The sequence below is a fragment of the Muscardinus avellanarius genome, assembly GCF_963383645.1.
Source record: "Muscardinus avellanarius genome assembly, chromosome: 2".
Taxonomy (NCBI): domain Eukaryota; kingdom Metazoa; phylum Chordata; class Mammalia; order Rodentia; family Gliridae; genus Muscardinus; species Muscardinus avellanarius.
This window is the reverse complement of record NC_137787.1, coordinates 192,703,472-192,723,162: the sequence shown is the minus strand read 5'-3', so window position 1 is coordinate 192,723,162 and position 19,691 is coordinate 192,703,472. Positions and strand designations below refer to the sequence as shown.

The following is a 19,691-nucleotide window of genomic DNA, read 5'->3' as shown; positions in this document are numbered from 1 at the left end:
GATGGCATCAAATTAAAAATCTTCTGGATAGCAAAGAAAATAGTTAACAGAGAGAAGAGACAAATAACAGAATTGGGGAAAATCTTTGCCAGGTACTCTTTCAACAGACAATTTATATCCAGAATACATAAAGAACTCAAAAATACTTAACTGCCATTTTAAAAGCCCTATCTTCAAATGAAGTCATATTCCAAAGTGCTGGTGTGTGTGCGGGGGATGCTACTGACTGGTGGTGTTAAGGCTGCAACATAAGATATCAGAGGCTACACAACTCACCTTTCCTTTGAGGTTTTCTAAGTAAGTAGAAATGCATCTTTAAAGAAGCTTGATGGTCCAACAAAAGGTAATCTTGAAAAGAAGTGGTCTTTTAAAGTTCTCCAACTTTGAGATGACTAGCCAATGCTAATTTGTTTTACTGCATGAACACATTTCATAAAAAATATTGCCAGGGATTAAATTTTTTTCTATTAATGATCTGGTTACATATTCTCCCATCATGATGCAATGGAGTAAGCTTCATTAAAAATTACTTAAATTAATCCATTGTGGAAATGATACTAGGACTCATATAGAATCTTCCAAAATCACAGAATTTTAAGGTCTCTCAATGCTACCATGCAAACTTTAAATTTCATAAATATCTGCGTGTATGTATACACACATATATAATCCTCCACAGAAACAAATCTCAGAATTTAGGCTTGGCAATACAATAAAGTATGCTTTTCTAATTAAAACTTTAAAACTTATTTTACCAAGCATCTATTATATGAAGAATAATAGTTTATTCCTATCAGCAGTTAAAATTATTTTCTAAACTATGTTCCCATAAGTCACTTTTTTACAAAAAAAAATAAATAAAACAGATAAAACATGCTTTCTCTCTCTCTCCAGTGTTTGGAATTTCATGTATGCCCAGACCTGTGTGCAGGGGACTACAGGATTACATTTATTATCCTGACAGCCTCCAAACCCATTGTTTTAGTCAAGATGTCTTCAGAAAGTTTTTGGACTTTCTTCCATGAGGATGTCCTCTTTCCTAACAAGCCCCTGCCTCATTCCAACATTTGCATCCTGCTAATCTCAGACTCAAACCAGGAAGACTTTCACTAACCACCTGGTTTAGTATTTAGTCTACACTATGTATTTTGCAGCGAGTATTGGAAGATGGCCATCGTTTTTGACCAGTGGCATTATCTGAACTAATGCTTAATTATATTTTAATTTTTGTTCTGTTTTTCATCTAATCCAACTTGGTGTCCACATAAAGCTGCAGATTTCTTAAGGATATAAATACCTTAAAGTTTCTAGTAGATTGGAGTCTTAATACTATTTTGTTTCTTGATTTGCTTTTTTTTTTTTTTTTGCAAAATTCTGGCATTAGGTGAAACATTTCAAATTTACTTTTTATACAAACACTGAAGATTGAACTGTAATTTAAAACCTGGTTTAAAAAAGTCAGGCATGATGAAACACACTTTTAATCCCAGCTTTAGGGAGGATGAGACAGGAGGATCTCAGTTCGCCCTGCTAGCCTCAGCTACTACTTAGTGAGGGCCCTTGCAACTCAGTGAGACCTTGTTTCAAAATAAAGAATAAAAAATAGGGCTGGGAATGTAACTCAGAGGTAGAATGCCCCTGGGTTCCATCCCCAGTAGTGCAAAAACCAACCAACCAACCAACCAAACAAACAAACAAACAAACAAAAAACAGTGTTAGGATTCCCAAACTATTACAAAACTACATAAAGAAATAGAAAAACCAGACATGGGAATACACAAAGTTAGTGGTATTTTGGAATGTCGTGTTTTCAAGCATTGTGATTTTTCCTTTCCTGACATGGTGTACAATTTGAAAAGAGAGGCTCATCAAGGATTGGCTGCAAGTATTCCTTGATTCTCCAGAACCACGTGTGTGTGTGTGTGTGTGTGTGTGTGTGTGTGTGTGTGTGTGTAGAGGCCTGTGTCAGATCAGTTATAGATCAGAAAGGCTTTTGAGTGAAGGGGAACGTTATACACTGAATGTTTCAAAAGAGATGGCTCTGGAAGTACAGCAGCTCCTAGGGGTAGGAAACTAAGTGGTTACTGACCTGCGCCACTTCTAAGAACTGTGCTCAAAGATGCTCTTGCTCCCAGCACATCCCTCTTGCCTTTTAGAAATAAAAAGTGTGGCTCTAATGCCAAAGCTACAACCATGAGTCGCCTATAAGGAAATGAAATTAAACATAGGACTCAAATATTCCTTGGAAGAGATGTGGAGAGCATGGGAGGCTCCGTTTCTGAATCAACGCCACCTCTTCCCTTCCTGCTTCCTACCCCACACCCTAGAAACATACCCAAACAGTGGAATCTTATTAAATTAGCACATGGTGACTATGGAGAGCTAAAGCCAACATTTGAAATCACAATGGAAATGCAAAAAAGAGAAATAAAATCCAAAAAGATGAACACTGAATACACAATTTAATGCAAAATTTCTCCTAGATTTGAGTGGATCTAATTCTTTCAAGTAGGCCTGACGCCACATCTCACAGTTTGCTTTAAGAGGTATCAAAACATTCTCAGATTTCAACAGCTACAGATTCCCATATTTTTTTTTTTAACTTTTGCTCTAATAAATGAGGTCTGCCTCTTTTCCTTGAACAGCTTATAAGAAATCATTTCCTTTTCTCCCCACTTCCTCTGGCATTCAGTCTTCCTGGCCTAAAAAAGGAATCACAACCCAACCCTAAGGAAGGGGAAAAGGACAGACCCTGTGTGCTTGTGTGTGTGTGTGTGTGCATGTGTGTGTGTCCGCACACATACATGTGTGCATGCACCATACACATGCTTGTGTGTGGCCTGTGGTAGGGGACAGGTTGGGGATCAAGTGTCCTAAATATTTCAAATGTTTTATTTATATTTTCAATAAAGGCATCTTTTTCTCTCGATATTTGTTTCTGATCTTTGCGTAAACAAGTTATTCAAGGCAAGCCAGAAACTAGAGCATATAGGGCAGCAATTCTCTCCCCACTTCTTTTAATAAGTAACCACCCAATCTTTTGAGTGCCCTCAGGGCCAGAGAAATTATTACTCTGTAGGAGAGTTGGCTCTTTCTTCCACAGGACAGCTAAGAGTATTGAAAATGGTCTCATCCTTATCGATTCATTTGTTCATATATTTGTGCATTGCTTTTTTTTTTTGGATTTTGGTTATTTGGATACTTTATTTAGGCTCAATGTAAATATCTGATCTTTCACCAAAGATTGTAATAGAACAACACACTGTATACAGTAGATGTGTAGTATGAAACCTAATTCTTTAAATATTTTATTGGCTCATTGTAATTATTCAACATAGCGTGATTCAAAGTGATCTATTCACGCATGCACACACCCCTTGATGCGTTTCTCTCCCCCACAACTCTCCCTACTTGCATCTCAGTCCTCCTCACACATGTTCCTGGGTTGGTAGTGATACCTTCATGTATGGACACAGCACTGTTTAAACTCTGTTTCTTGAGCTTCTTCAATATGGTGGGTTGTTAGGTTCTAGGCACCTGGAATCTATCCGTGACCAAATGCAGAACCATCACAGTCCTTACTGACATTCATTCTTGATGTTGTTCTACTTATGTGCCCTAATTCTGTCTTCTGAAGCTCCTCTGAGTAATTCTACTCATGACAGGCCCATAGATGTCTGAAGATGACATTTTGCCATCTACAAAACAAACATTCTCTAGTATGATTTTTCCAAGTCCCACCACATCAATCAATCTTGTCTTATCTGTCAGAACCTCTCACTCTGCTTCCTCTGGTCATGAGGTCTGAGACCACGGGAGCAAAGCTGAGTGGCGAGGACCAGCTTGGAGTCCAGGCTTCTGAAACTATAATACCAGCTCCATCATTCCTTATTGAGTTGGTCTTAGACAAGACTCATGTTGAGCATTAACTCAGGTTGGTGCCGTGACTTGGTTTTCTGAACTATAAGTTCAGGCTAACTATGGTACCTTCCTCAGAAAGCTGTTAAATATGTGAATACAAGTAAAACAGTTTCTGGCCCAATGTGTGTGCTCAAAAAACGATAACTTATTCTTAATACTGTTTCATTAATTTCAGATATTGCCCTTCTGTCTAAGCAGCTGCATTGCTTCACACCTCTTGGCTTACTATGCCTGGGGACAATGAACAATTATCTTCTTTGGTTATAAATTTCCCACAGCTCATGGCAAATAACCTGGGACAAAGTCAATTTTCAATAAATACCTGCGAGATGGAGCAGGGTAGTACCTTGGCTTTTGAAAGAACCTGGGAAGGATTACTTTCTCTAATTTTCCAGTGCGGATTGATCCATCTCCTTAGCTATAATGTAGAAGTTTAGTGATGGATATATGGTAAAGGATTTATTGAGGAAATTGCATGAACTACAATTCATATTAATCCTTAATATGAATTAAGGAAGAGTTAGCACTTCCTGGTGAAAAAATGCACAGAAGTTTTAGGTATTCAATATAGACCTACTGGCCATGACTAACCTCTAAATTGAAGACCAAGTTCCGTATCATTCTTTGTGGAATTTTCAGGTTGATTTCAGGATTTTATTTTTTCTTTATAGTTTCTGGCTCCTCTCTGGTTGGAAGTGTCTGTGTCTATTTAGTGAAGAGACAGCTCTCAATGCCTGCTACTTTCTAGCTCCTGGATCTCTAGGGAATGACACTTGGTGACATTAATTTTTAGCATTCTGAATTCTCCTAAGAACAGCTGGGAGGCAGACATCTGAGATATAAACTCAGCAGGGAGCAGACTTGAGATTTCTATACCTGACTTACATGGGTGTAGCCTCAGTACCACTTCCCGCTATCCATACAACCAACTCTGATCATTGCATAGGGAACGGAGACTAGTTCTAAACAGGAGCAGGTGAAATGAGGTCTACCTCTGACCTGAAATAACTTCCCCAACATTTGACCCTAGACTCTGAAGAATGGCCCAATCAGTTCTTGCGTGCAGTGATATTTAAATTTAGTCAGCGCACTGCTTAGTTACTTGGGAAAATGCATACTTTCTGGTCCTATAAAAATGTGTATTAAATAACTGAAAACACATTTTTTTCATATTTTTTCTAGTTCCCAGTTTACTGTTCTGCTGTTGCTCTTAAGCACTCTGATGAAACTTCACCTCTGGTGTCATTCTTGTTTTCATGGTCAATTCAATATCGTGATAGCAGTATGGCTTGCACCGAGAGACTTTTGCTACTGACTTTTATTAAATAATAATGCACTTTAATTTCAATGGGTCCCCTTACTTCTTTAATATCACACTTTTTGTCATGTTACTTCTACAGTTCAGACAACATAGTAGCTGGAGAACAAGTTAAAATGGTCTGCTCTGGGTCTGACTGGCTGTGAAAATTCTCTAAGTCAAATCATCCCTGCTTTTCATGATAATTAAATTTAGGGAATTCTATTTCTAGATTTTGAGAGAAGTGAATTGTACTGTGTAATAATTCAGTTTAGTCTTTAAATTTATGGACTAAATTTAACACGTAACACTCCAAGCCTCACACAATTCTTATCCTTATTCATTTACTATTAATTATATATACTTAAATTTGAAAGAGGATTTGAAATTCTTGACTACAGCATCAGTTCTTTTATGTCTTAATGTAGTCCTGTTGGTTCCGTTTTATATATTTTAAGGTATTGGGGCTGCTGTGCACTTCTGGTGAAATGACTCATTTATCAATATGAGTCGATCCTCCTCTATCTATTGTAATAGTTTTTGCTGGGAAATCTATTTTGTCTTTTACTATAGTTTGATTATTATTAGCAAGGTATGTTGTTTGCTGGTCTCTGAAATTCATAGTTTCAAAACACTTTATACATGTGCATTGGTGTATAGTCACGCATCCCTTAACAAGGGTATCGATTGACAGACTGCATATATGACAGTGCTGCCACATGATTATATTGCCTACAGCATAGCCATTTTATTTTGTGTAAGGGCAGCCTATGGTGCTCATCCCAGTAACACAGTCATGTAACATGCACTTCTCAGTACATATCCCTGTCACTAAGTGATGTGTGACTTTCTCTATTTATACCCAGTATATACATATGCATGTGTATATATAAAGACATATCCATATGCAAGATTATGAATAGGTGCATCACACCCAAAGTTTCCTTGAACTGCTCTGTGTTCCTGGTACTTTCAGCTCCCTGCCTTTGGGTTCCTTCCTCGATCTCCAGTCATAGATCCTGTTTTTGTCATTTTGTATTCATTTACATTTTAAAGAATACTATATAAGTGGAGTCATGCAATAGACGTGTTTTTATGTAGCCTAATGGTTTTAAATTTCATTCATTTTGGTGCATCTATCATTAGTTCATTCTATTTATTTTTTTCTGAGTAGTACTTCATTGTATGGATGTAGCACAGTTTAATTACCCATTCATTTGTTGAATAGGTAGATATTTGGATGGTTTCCAATTTGGCCTGTTATGAGTAAAGCTCTGTAAAGATTCATGCATGTGGTTTTACATGGGCATATGCTTTTATTTATATTGCCTAAATACCTAGGAGTGGAATGGCTGGATCATATGGCGGATAACTTGACATTGTTAGGAATCTACAAACTGAGCGGAGCATTGTGGGGCTCACCTGTGGTCTCAGTACTTGGGAGGCTGAGACAGGAAGATCTGAGGTTCAAGGCCAGCCTCAGCAACTGAGTGAGACCCTGTTTCAAAATAAAATATATAAATAGTGCTAGGGGTATAGCTTAGAGAAGAATGCCCCTGGGTTCAATCTTCAATATTCTCATAATATCTCTCTCTCTCTCTCTCTCTCTCTCTCTCTCTCTCTCTCTCTCTTTCTGTAGTGCACGTGCCAACATGCGCGCGCGCGCACACACACACACACAAACACAGATTTTACAAACTGTTTTCAACAATGCTTGAAACAGCTTACATTCCCGCCATCAATCTACGAGACTTTCAGTTTATCCTTATCTTTCCAATAATTAGTATGGTTATTATTTTTTATTTTAATCACTTTGATGCGTTAATGTAGAATTTTAGACAAGACACTTAAACAGCTATTATAACTATGTTCCAGATATTGAAAAGCTAAGTACAAATTTAGAGGCTATGAAGCTAGCTCAAAGGAGATCTCAGAGGATCTAGAGGGTCTGTGATTTTAATTTTCATTTTCCTAATGGCTACTGATACTGAATTTTTCATGTACTTCTTTGACATATACACACATTCTTTGCAAAAATTTCTGCATACCCATTTCTAATTTATTTAATGGTGATCCCTGTGTCCCTACTGAGTTTTTAAGTTTACATATTTGAGGAGACAAGTTTTTAATCAGATATAAAATATGCTGATATCCTCACTCAGAGTATGGCACATATTTATATTCTGCTTTTTTTGAAGAGATGTTTTGAATTTTTATGATGCTAAACTTATTAAAGTTTTCAGTGGATCATGTTTCTGATGTCTTCTCCAAGAAATAGGACAGGTTACATAATTCTAAAAACCAAGGGAAAAATGAAAATGCTGGGCTTGCTCTTGAAAAATAATGAGGAATTTCTAGATGCCGATGGGAGAGCATTATTTAAGTGTGGTGCCTTCCTAATAGCATAGACAGTGTACATTTTGGTGTTTATTAAGAGAAGAGTGTTTCCATTTCTCTTCTCAAAATATTCATACTGCTGTCATATGTTTTACTTTTATATATGTAATAAACTCGCTTTACATTGCTAATATTTCTTTAATTTTTCTAAAAAGATGCAAATAATTAATAAATATGTATCTGTCTTATCATTTCTATTACCTTTTGTTTAAGTCCATACCTCTACCTGGTATAATTTTCCTCCTCCCTAAAGGAATTCCTTTCTCATTTTTTATAGTGAAAGTCCTGTGCTGAAAAATTCTTTGACTCTGTCTGAAAATATCACCTTGGCTTTTGAATGATGCTTTCCTTTGGGTTTTTTTTATTTATTTATTTTTATTTTTGGTGGTACTGGGGTTTCTGGAAGCCCTTCTACCTTAGGGCTACACTCCCAGACCTATTTTATATTCTTTTATTTGGAAATAGGGTCTCTTAAGCCAGCGCGGCTGGCTTCGAACCTGCGTGATCCTCCTGTCTCCGCCTCCCAAGTGCGGGGATTACAAGCGTGCACCACCACGCCCGGCTTTTCCTTTGGGTTTAGAATGTAAGGATAACATTATTTTTTTCCTTCAGTACACTAAAGGTCGCTCCAATATCTTCTTGCTTGAATTGTTACAAACAAGAAATTAGCTATGTGTTTTATCTTTGTTCCTTTATAAAAAAAAAAAAAAAAAAAAAAAAAAAGCGACTTCCTTCTGCCCCTGGGGAGGGGAGAGAGCAAATTGCCTCTTGTTTTAAAATTTTGTCTCTGATAGATTATTTTACATCATGTTCTCCCTTACTTTTGTACTTTTCTTGGTGCATTATTCTTCATCACTGGTTTTTGAGTACTTTATCCTGTTTTGATGCATTTTTTTAATGTTTCTTATTATAGAGTTGTTTGACTTTTTGAGCTGATAATTTTTGTCAATTTGGACACTTCCAGCCATTTTTTCCACCTATTTATTTTATTTTTCCCTTCTCAATATTCTTTTTTTTTTTTTTTTTTTTTACTTTTCTTTTCTTATTTTTTGGCAGGTCTGGGGATTGAACTCAGGGGCATTCCGCCTCCTAACTACATGGTCAGCCCTATTTTTTATTCTGTATTTGTAACAGGGTCTCACTAAGTTGCAGGGGGCCTCACTAAGTAGCTGAGGCTGACCTCAAACCTGTGATCCTTGTCTCAGTCTCTCAAGTACTGGGATTACAAGCATGTGCCACCACTCCGTCTTTCCTTCTCAATATTCTTATGTGCAAATTCGAATTAAACAACGTCTAGTTGCTGGAGTTCATCCAGAGCTTTCTGAATATTTGGTAACATTTGAACTTAATTCCCTTTTTTTCTGGGCTTCATTTGGAATCGCATGTAGGTCTTCAGATTCACTCTTCCTTTTCTGCAGTTTTTGATATGCCCTTATTCATATCTGTTGTATTTTTTATTTAAAAAATTCTAGATTTTATCTTTGGAATCTCCTTTGAAATTAACTTCATATTCTCTAAGCCTATACTTAAATTTTCAGTGTACAAAATATAGTTATAATAAGTGTTTACAGGTCTTGCCTAATATTTTAACATCTGAGTCACTTCTCGATCAGTTTTTATTTATTCATTTTATTCCTTATAATGGGTCATATCTCTTTGCAATTTTGCATGCCTACCTTGAACCTTTTTTATTGCCTTCTAAACATTTTGAATGTTATCTTTTGGGCACTTCGGATATGTTTACATTTCCCTAAATATGTTTGTGCTTATTCTTGGATGCAGTTAAGTTACTTGGAAGCAGTATGATTTGGTAGAGCCCAGATTAAGGCCAGTTTCCCCCTACTACTGACCCTTATTTGTATTCAGCTAAATGCCCCTGGAATTGTTAATCATTTTACTGTAACCACCATCTCAAGTCCTGAATGTATCTGAGGCACTATTAACCTCTAATCTCTCAGATAATTTTATTTCCAATCTGGAACAGTCTGCTCACACACAACTACTGCCCAGCACTCAGCTGAATGCTCCAGGGGACCCTTTGCTGGTCATGGAAAGTTCTCTCCTCTCTGCTCTGTGAACTACCTCTCTCCTCCTGCATGCTCAGCTCCATCTGCTCAATGTGGAGAGTCCCCCAGGCTCCGCCTGTGTGTCCTTCACCACGACCCATTGTCACAGGAGAAGGGTTGCTTATGTGATGGGTCCAGAGAAGTTTCCAGTGAATGAAAAAGGGAATACAGCTCATGACTGTGAGGTACTGTGGCTTACATGAAGGAAAAGAGAACCAAAGTCATTGAGATTTATTTAGAAAGCAAGAAGTTCAAGGGAGAATGCAGGCCATCTTTAGAGTGGGATACATCTGGGGCCCGTGGTCTTCTTTGGTAGGAGGCTTTCCTGAGGGGTGGTTAGGAGGCGGTGTGTGAGGATGACGTGGGCCCAGTAGTCACAAACTGATTTAGGGTATTCTAGTCATCTGTAGGGTCCTGTGGGGCCTCCACAGTCTTCTCAATAGGTATCTCTTTTGTTTGATCTGGGGTACCCAAGGAGATTATTCTTTTCTTGAAACCTTTTATAGGTGGAATGACTAACAGTGCCCAAGGAGGTTACTTTCATGTGACCTCTGTCCTCTGACCAACCTGTATGTCTCTTGCTTTACTGCTTCTAGGCTGCATAATTTAATAGTTCAAAATATGTTGTTAGCTTGCAGTATGATGTTGGACCACCCTTGCAGACCTTTTGTGTGGTTTCTGTTGTCTGGTTAATAGATACTTCTTTGAGGATGGTTAACAGTGCTCAGTATAATTATTAAAGTCTTATAAGTTCCTCAGAAAGTTAAAACTAATAGGCTTTGCTGAAGAGTTAAGTGTATTGTGGAATTTTGCCACAGGCTTCTATATTAAATTTACATTTTCCTTGTTTTCCCTATCCCTATGTTTGCATTCTAAATATATCTTTTAGTTCTTCTGTTCTACCTAGCTGGAATATCTCATGAGGCTTTCAATTCACACAAAGGGCTCACCTCTTTTGCTTTCTCATCTATCAGGAACTACTGGGTTTCTTTTCTCACATCCAGGGTCTTGCAGCATGCACTTGGTTAAGTTTGTATTGTTTGGTGATAGAGAGAACTTCTGGCCCTGTTAGTTTGTAGTCAGAAGTCATTTAGTCTATTTTAGAAAAAAAAAATGTTTGCATAATTACTGAGCTCTCAGGCCATGGCCTATGCCTCATGTAAGATTCTCACTCTTTTTCTATCAGATTTCCAGTGTTGCGATGTGTGTATTTGTTATTTGACTATAAATCATTACAAAGTATTAATAATACTCTAAGATATTTGTTTCACAAGCCATTCAGTTTTCCATTTTAGTAGCCTCAAACTTTATGAACACCAGGGCAAGAAATGTAGTTAACATTTCTTGTCCACAGCTATGGTTTATGTTATAAAAGGTATAAATGTATTTTATATTGAGCAGCATGAAAAAATGATTATCACTTAAAAATATGATTTTCCCACCTTTATGGCAAAGTACAGCCTTTTTTCTGTACTATTTGTTAGATGTGTTGTGGTGTGTGTGTGTGTGTGTATGTGTGTGTGTTTGTGTGAGTATCTTTACTATAACAAGGTACCATTATTTAAACATAGAACTTGTGAGTATTTCAAGATGGTACAATTCCCTTCCAGGATGGGCCATTCCAAAGGAAGTCAGCAGCAATTGTTGCTATAGTGGCTTAATGCAAAAATCCTACAAAGAGAAAATAGAGAGTTTTCATTGAATATTTAGATTCTGGCTGAATAAGCATGAAATATTCTGGCTAATGTAACCAGTAATATTTATATGCTAACAGGAACAATAATACTAAGATTGTGAACACATCATAGAAATTTTTATCTGAAAATGGCATTAAGGACATAAATACAAAGATATATATTTGGAGCTTATAAAAATAGCCTCCAAAGAGCAATTAAACTAACGGTAGCTCACATTCCACTCTTTGCCCAACAATGGCATTTGCAAATCTAAGTAAAATGCCTAGCTATTTGCTTAACCATCTAGGCAATATGTGTTCTCTGGGTTAGCTGGCAGCATAGCCCTTCTGAATATCTGTGCTAATATAAGAAGTATACATAAAAGTGTCTTGAAGTAATCATAAGCATCTTTCAGAACTTGGTGTCACTGATGTGTTAACGAGGAATCTGGAGATGAATAATGTGCTCATATTTGTGATGGCTGCAGATGCTCCACTGAAAGACGCATCTGCACACCGGAGGAGGCAGAGTGTGACACCTTTCTGGACTCCTCTGCTCTGGCAAGGAGTAAAGAAAATCACTCAGAAACTAAGGATCCCTGGCATCAGGAAAGCTTTCTCAAAAGGCAACAATTATACTGGTTTGACTTAAATCCCAAATGTGACTGAACAATGCATATCTTTACTTAAATATGAACAAGAATTTTGTATATTATCATTTTTGAAACTATGAAGTTAAGTTTGTTATTTAGTTTTCAAAATATTTAATCATCAATAAGAAGGAATGGATTAGTGTGGCATTTTACAGAATATTTTATTATGCAATTACTGATCTTCATAAGTGATGGATAAATAAGGTGAAACAGATAGTTTGGCCATTTTTTGGCCATATTCTGGATGCTGTTGGGGACCGTAGGAATTCTAACATGTCTAGGATCTTGCAATTAGAGAAAATTGTTAGTAAATAATCTTGAAAGGGGGTGTTTATCTAGCTAAGCTCCAAAGATTTTCTTCCTTTTAGAACTTTAAGACGTTGGATATTTAAATACCTACTGAGAGTTCAGTCCTGGAATCCTGAAATATCACTGCTGGGTATCTTCTGTGAAACTAAAAAGCATATATAAGCAACATTCTTACCGTCTTTCTTCCATTTAATGATCTCTTTGAACATTTTCCCCCCAAAGGGTTTCTATCCACAGTTAGAATCTTATACTTTACTAAGAGGAAATTTTATTAAACACAACGATTTGTGGAAAAACAGCTTAAAATTATTCATGTTTTCATTTCAGAGACCACATTTATCTTTATCTCATATATGCTCTTCTACTCTAGATCTTAAATAAGATAAAAATGCATTTTGACTTGAAACCTACTTAGGGCTTCTATAGAGATTTAAAAAAAAAAGAAAGTAAATTCTGTTCAATAAATACTTGTTGAGCCGCTGTTCTGTGTATATCATAGTGATGGGCTGTTTGGGGTGATATATGATGCAAATCATCAGGGATTTTTTAATGTGTTTATAGGGAAAAAAGACTAATTAACACACTAATTTTAATCCATTTTCTAGGTTCTCTTTTTCTACCATGAATAGGCAATACAGAGATGGAAAGTATGATACTTTTTTTACTCATTTACAAGGGTCACTGCCAACATGCCCATAATAAGATAGGTTAATGAGAAGGACATAACATTGTAATACAAATTTTCCATAGGAGAAGGGCATAGGAGTCTTCAGCTGTGAATATCTAAATACGTAGGACAACTGTTTTTATGGTTATGTTTCACAAAGATTAGACAGCCTTATAAAGATGTGACTGGACAAAGGGGTATGGTCTAAGGACAACAGACTGAGGCAGATGCATCAAAACCTGTCTGTTCAAATTCTTCTTGGACTCTTGGTACTATTTCTTCCTTCTGCATAAGGGTCAGGACCCTTCCGGAAGAAGGTCAAGGAAGAGAGGAAAGAGGGAGAGAGAGAGCACCATATTTTTTTAGCTGTTATGGCTTGTTTGGGGGAAGACATTTCTAGTTCCTATGACCCATTTTGAGGAAGAGAAAGTGTGGTTTTTATGACTCACATTGGGAAGGAATTGGTTAGGAGACAGAAAGGAATAGAGTGGAATAGAAAGACTTTGTTTCTGAGACCTTCCAATCTCCTTTAGTTAAAAGGATTCAGCCTGCCGAAATATAATACTTAGGGGACTGGTTTCTGAGCCTTGAAAATATCAATCTCGGTAAGGACAAGATTTTTTTTTTTTATGGGTCGGGGGTAGACCCGGGGGCATTTGACTTCCGAGCTACAGCCCCTGCCGTATTTTTTAAAATTCTTTATTTTGCAACAGGGTCTCACTGAGTTGCAAAGGACCTCACTAAGTGGCTGAAGTTGTCCCCCAACTGCGATCCTCCATCTCAGTCTCCTGAATGCTGGTATAACAAGCGTGAGCCACCACGCCCAGTTAATTTGCTTCTTTTATGTAGTATTTTACCCCTAGTGCCCACAGAAATAGGAAGCTGATAGCCAGAGAGGGATGGAGAGGCCATGCTAAGCAACTGGAGCTGCAGCTGGAACTTAATGCAGACAGCAATATCCTAGATTGAGGTCGTGTGTAGCATGATCACCCTGCAATCCTAGAAGGAGGTTCCTAGGGGAGTGAGGTTCTCCAGGTAGCCACAAATGCCATCCCAAGGGACGAGCAGGAGTTAGCACATTTCCACGGGCCTTTAAGTTTTAGGTACTATTTTCCTTAGTGTCTTTACCCCACTTTTTTTTTTTTAGCCCTTTGGAAGAATTCCTGTACACAGTTTATTTTTGCAGTTGAATTATATGATAATTTATAGCGTTGGGCAAACTATTCACAATACTATTTTCTGCTATGAAGAGTGCCAACATTTAATTAGAGCTACCACATTTTCCCCTACAAATGATATAGTCTTCAAGTTGGCTTTATCCTATAAAAAAAGTATGTGTATTTTTATGGTTAATAAAGGAATGACATTTAAGAACATGCATTGATAACCCATTAGCATCATGGCTTATATGTACATAAATGCAGTATCTATGATGCATTTCCTATGTAAAATATGTAATATTGTACATTTTAAATTTAAAACGTGTACAGCATTTCCGGGTTTATCCTGATTTCTCTTGTGTCACTCTACACATGACATGTAGACAGTTTATGGCAGTGATTGATTTAATTGAACGAAGTTCAGATAGAGTGATTGTTTTAATTAAGAGTTTTGAATATTTTTCCTACTGTATCTGAAGGCAGTTGGCCTGATTTGCATATCTTTCTGTTCTGAGTGTTGTGGGTAATGTATTATGAAACATCTTTTTTTCCTTGATATGCATGTGCACTGATTTTCATTATTTCTATTTTAATTAATAGCAGGGAACACAGTTAGTCTGGAATTTTAGGCAAAAAATATCTTCAAAATATTTTTAGTCAAGTGAGTTGGCACAGTAAACAGAAAAGACAAAAGTGGAGTGAAAGGGAGGTAAGGCAGACAAAGAGGAGAAACTGAGTTTTTACATTTCCTCCAGTAGATATTTTGAAAACATGAAGTATTTTCAAAGAGAGTAAAGAATTCTAGGAATTATATGAGTTGAAAGGTAGTGTGTATTTTTTACATGGCTAGCTAAAATATGCATATAGGACTTCAGGTAGTTATTTATTTTTCAGTTATTAATTGGGGCCTGAGTTGGAGGAATTTGGAATATATCAGCATTGAAAATAAAAAATATTTCTTCTTGAAAGATTTATATCCAAAATGTACTAGAGAAATATACTACCCTTCTTATTTCATCAGTTTTATCAAAAAACACATGAGCATGAACCTTGATGTAAGAGTCACAGGTGTAATATTTTCACTGCTTTATACCACGAGACGTACTACCCAGTTATCATAAGGATCTGTCATCAATAAATCTATATCTATGTTTATAACCATACCTATATCTATAGCTGTGTCTACATCTATATTTCACATTATCTTGATAGCTTCAGTCTTTAGTCTAACTACCTTTAGTTAGACTAAGTCATATAACTTCTATGTCTACTTAACCAAGATTAACTTCACCATTAGCAAAGCACTTGTTGAAGACATGATTGAAAGCCAATATCCCTGTGTCAGGCCATAAGGTATAGGATGCTCCAACCAGCCTTAGCTACTTCAAAGACCCCATGTAACTTGAGGCCACTGGAAGATACTAATGCCAATTCATGTGCTAAATGGGTAGAGAAGTTTAACTTCTTCCTCTCTTTTAGAGCTAATAAATCAACAGGAAGTTCGCTGCTGTGTTCTAGTGCTGCCTTTCCCCCTGCTGGGAAAGAGGCATCAGGCTCTAGATGCCATTGCTTCCGAGGTGCGGATCTAGGCCTTGATGGCCAGTTGCATGAGATCTTTTTGGTCCCTTTAGGCAACTTTTCTCTTGCAAGAACATAAAGTAACATGTAGGGGAGCTGTCCAGCACAGGTTATGCTGAAGTTGAGATCTGCTGTTGAGACGGGTTGCTTTTCTCTTAGTCACAGTACCCTAGCAACTTAGACCTTCACTTGTTGCACGTAAATGATGTGGCTGTTTTATCCATATTTTTTCCTGCTATGATTTTTGGTGGTATACCTCTGATCTCAGGGGAAGAGTTTTGTTTATTTTTGTTATGCTTTTATTATTTGAGTGATCTTAAGCTATAAATGGCTGCATTGCACATTGGGTGTTTTATAAGTAGTAAAGGATCATAAAGAATGTCTTGTGGATGTATAACTATGCACAAAAATAAACTAGGAAGTGGAACCCTTGAACATTTGAACCAAACAGTAGTGTGTGTTTGGGGTAACTTGCATACCTCACTGCAGTGTTGTTTGCAAGTATGTATGGAATGCTGTTTTCATTCATTCTTAATCCTGGTCATTATAGATCTTATTAAAATTTCTTATTAAAATTGTATAATTTTATTACAAAACTAGTGTGTTCTCAGTTGAAACTTTTGAGATAATAAAACGTTGGAAAAGAAATATTCCAGTTTCTATCAAAATGCAGTGTACTTATGTTTTTATATTCTCTCTCATATACTTTTTCTTAGCAATAGTAATTTTATTTTGCTAGGCTCATGTTATATACACTTATATTTTTCATAAAGCTTAGTTAGTTTGTTTTATTATTGTTTGTTTTGTGGATTAAGCCTGGGGGCATTCTACTTCCTAACTATACATTACCCCAAGCTCTATTTTTATTTACACAATTATCTTTCTTTTGAAACAGGGTCTTGCTAAGTTGCTGAGGGTCTCAATAAGTTGCCCAGGCTGACTTTGAGCCTGCAATCTTCCACTCTTAGCCTCCCAAGTAGTGGGATTATAGGTGGGGGCCACCATACCTGGCTACATGAAGTTTTATAATGCTTAGGATTTACTTTTAAGTTAGAAGTCTAGAAAGCAAGGCTCCCTGATCAAAGGTAGTGGACACTTATAAGGCTTTACTGTAATTGCCATCTTGAGTTTTCATGTTATAGTTCCAATTTCACTCTTACCAGCAATGTATAGAATTACTGGGTATTTTACCATATCCCTGTCAACATTCATTCAACAAATATTCACTGCACAGCCTTTATTCATCTGGTCCCTGAAGATGTAATGGTGAAAAAATGTCACACATTTCAGCTTTCTTCCTAAAATTTACAGTCCAGTTTGTGAGGCCAATCTTAATCATACAGTTACATCAGTAAGGATTATAATCATGAATTATAAAGCCAAATATTGATACCTGTTCATAGCAGTAGTTGATACATGAATGCAAGTCGTATTGTTTCCTTTTTAGTACACTTAGAACATCTCAAAATTAAATAATTTCGATGTTTAGAGAAGTAGCTATACCTAGGATAAATGCTAGCATACAATAACCCAAAAAGACTCGGCCCCGAAGTGTCCCTGGACTCAGAAGGAAGGAAAATAATTGATTATGTAAAGGTGTGTGCCTGTGAGTGTAGGTCTGCGCAGGCATGCCGGGGGTATTTCTGTGCAGGTGGGCATCTTTGCGGCAGGAAGATAAAGGGGATGGGATGAATGTGGGAGATTATGGAATGCTTGTGGGCATCCCGCAGACACCCAGTCGGTCTTCACAGGCTGGCCAAAAAGAGAAACTCACAAGCTCAGCAGGGAAGCTAGGGCCCTGCTGCTGTGGGGCATCCACAGAGTTCAGGGGCAGGAAGACTTGCTGTGTATTTCCAGACCTGAGGGATTGGAGCAAACTGCAGGTGGGAATACCACCTAGGTGAGGTCATGAGGGGCTGGCAGTGAAAACAGAGAAAGGGAGAAGAGTGAGGAGCATTGTGCAGAAGCATCCGTAGCAGGGAGGAAATAAGCAGGCACTTGAGGGACTGATACTGTCCCTTACAGTCAGGGGTAGAAATGCTTTCCTCTGGAGTTGGTGCAGACAGAACAGCTATTGTGAAACGATAGCAGAGGAAGTTATAACATCCATGCTGACGTTGTGACTTTGGTGAGGGTTCTGCAGGGCAGAAATGCTTGGAGAACACGGCCAATGGCAGCAGGGTGGATCTTAGAAGAGATTGTCAAGGCCGTCAATCCTTTCTAATTTTTGTCACTGATAAACATCACTTGTTCACTTCTGAGTGTGCAAAGACTGGGTTTGGACACAGCTATGGGTAACCTTTGAAATGTGAGAGTGTCGTTTTTATTGGTTTATTTATATATTTCTGTTGTTGGATTTTAAGCAGTTTGGTTTCCATTTGTTTTTGGTTCCTAAGACATTCTGGTCTAATTGTTCAGTTTACGGAGGCTGCATGGTAGAAGTAAAGGGGTCGGATCCGGAGCAGACCGCTCATATTCAGACCCCGGTCCTGTGCTTATTAGTGACACAACCTTGGTCAAATTACTTAACTGCACATCCACTTTCCCATCCTCACAACTGGCTTCCTGTTAAGTAAAGTCATGGTGAGGATTTCACAAATGAATCACGGATCATTCTTAGAACAATACCTGGTGACTGAAAGGAACACAACGTCGTTAGGTTTTTTAAAAGCAGAAATATCAAGCACCGTGAAACTAGATAAATCACAATGTCTTTTATTAATTAAAAGCAGGCTCAAAACAGAATTTGGCATTTTATTTTGGAAATGAGGCTTGGTCCACAAGCCCTGTCTGTGTAAGAATGTTGGAGCTTGTGTGAATGGATACATGACTCCTTCCGTATCTGCCTGATGTTAGTTCAATATAGGGTTACTCTTTTAAATAGCTGATATTAGAACATAAAGGTTACACAGAAAAGCTGGCATTCCCTAAAATTCTCTTTATGTAAATTTTTGTGGTAATCAAGAAATTATCCCCAACTCTTTTTTCCCCTTTATTTTGCCCTCCTACTAAAGATTAAACCTGGGCTTTGGGTATAGTAGGAAAGAGTACTGCCATCCAGCTACAGCCCCAGCCCTTTTGAAAATTTTATTTTGAGGCAGCAATTAATTGCCTAGACTGGCCTCACATTTGAAATCCTTCTGCCTTAGCCTGGGGTTACAAGTATCCACTGCCACACCTAGTTCTCCCCAACTTTTTTTTCTCCCTTGCTACTTTTTAGTAGAGAAGAAGAACATAAATAAAATGCCACAAAACTCAGAAAAGAAATGTTCAGTAGACAGAGTTCATAGTCAACAAGTCTCACTGGGTGTTGGGAAGAGAAGACATAATAGTTTTGTTGTGGTTGTTTTTATTGGTGCACATTTTAGAATTGTGTGATTGTGAGTTATATACCTCCCAAAATATGTAGCACAATCCTGATAATCACTTAGATGATTCTTCTTAAAATCCCCACCTTTTAAAAGCACCTGTACCCTGACGAGTTTAATTGAAGTGAGGTTGTGATATGATACTGTTCATGCATTATTTCTCAGAAGGTTTTATTTCAACATCATGCTATCTACAAAGCAAATGTGTACAATAGAGCCAGTGGGCATTGAAATAGGTGTTTGTGTTTCTTTTCATTTCTCCAGGACCAATTAAAATCTCAAAGATGCTTTTTTTGGGGGGGGGCAGCATTGCCTTTTTTTTTTTTTTTTTTTTTTTTTTTTGCCTGCCTACTGCTTGAGTTTGCCTGCTTGCAAGTGCCTGGTTTTTCTATGGATTTCTCACAAGAGGTTGCATGGCATCAATGAGGAGAGTCCTGCTGTTTGGACAGCAGAATCGCATTTGCATGTCCCATCCAGCCATTGTGGAAAGCAGCCAGTTGCCATGGTGAGGATTATGATGTCCCACATCAAATCTAGTCCCCAGATGAGGAGAGTCTTTGAAAAAAAACCACATGCAAATATTTATTTTCAAAGATGCAG

At 37.4% G+C, this 19,691-nt stretch overlaps 1 protein-coding gene across 3 annotated transcripts in view; it reads left to right on the top strand.

Moving 5' to 3' along the window:
• FGF14 (fibroblast growth factor 14) overlaps positions 1 to 19,691 on the top strand; it is a gene marked incomplete at both ends in the record, with an annotated part of 678,725 nt that overhangs the window by 493,524 nt on the left and 165,510 nt on the right. The window lies entirely within an intron of this gene.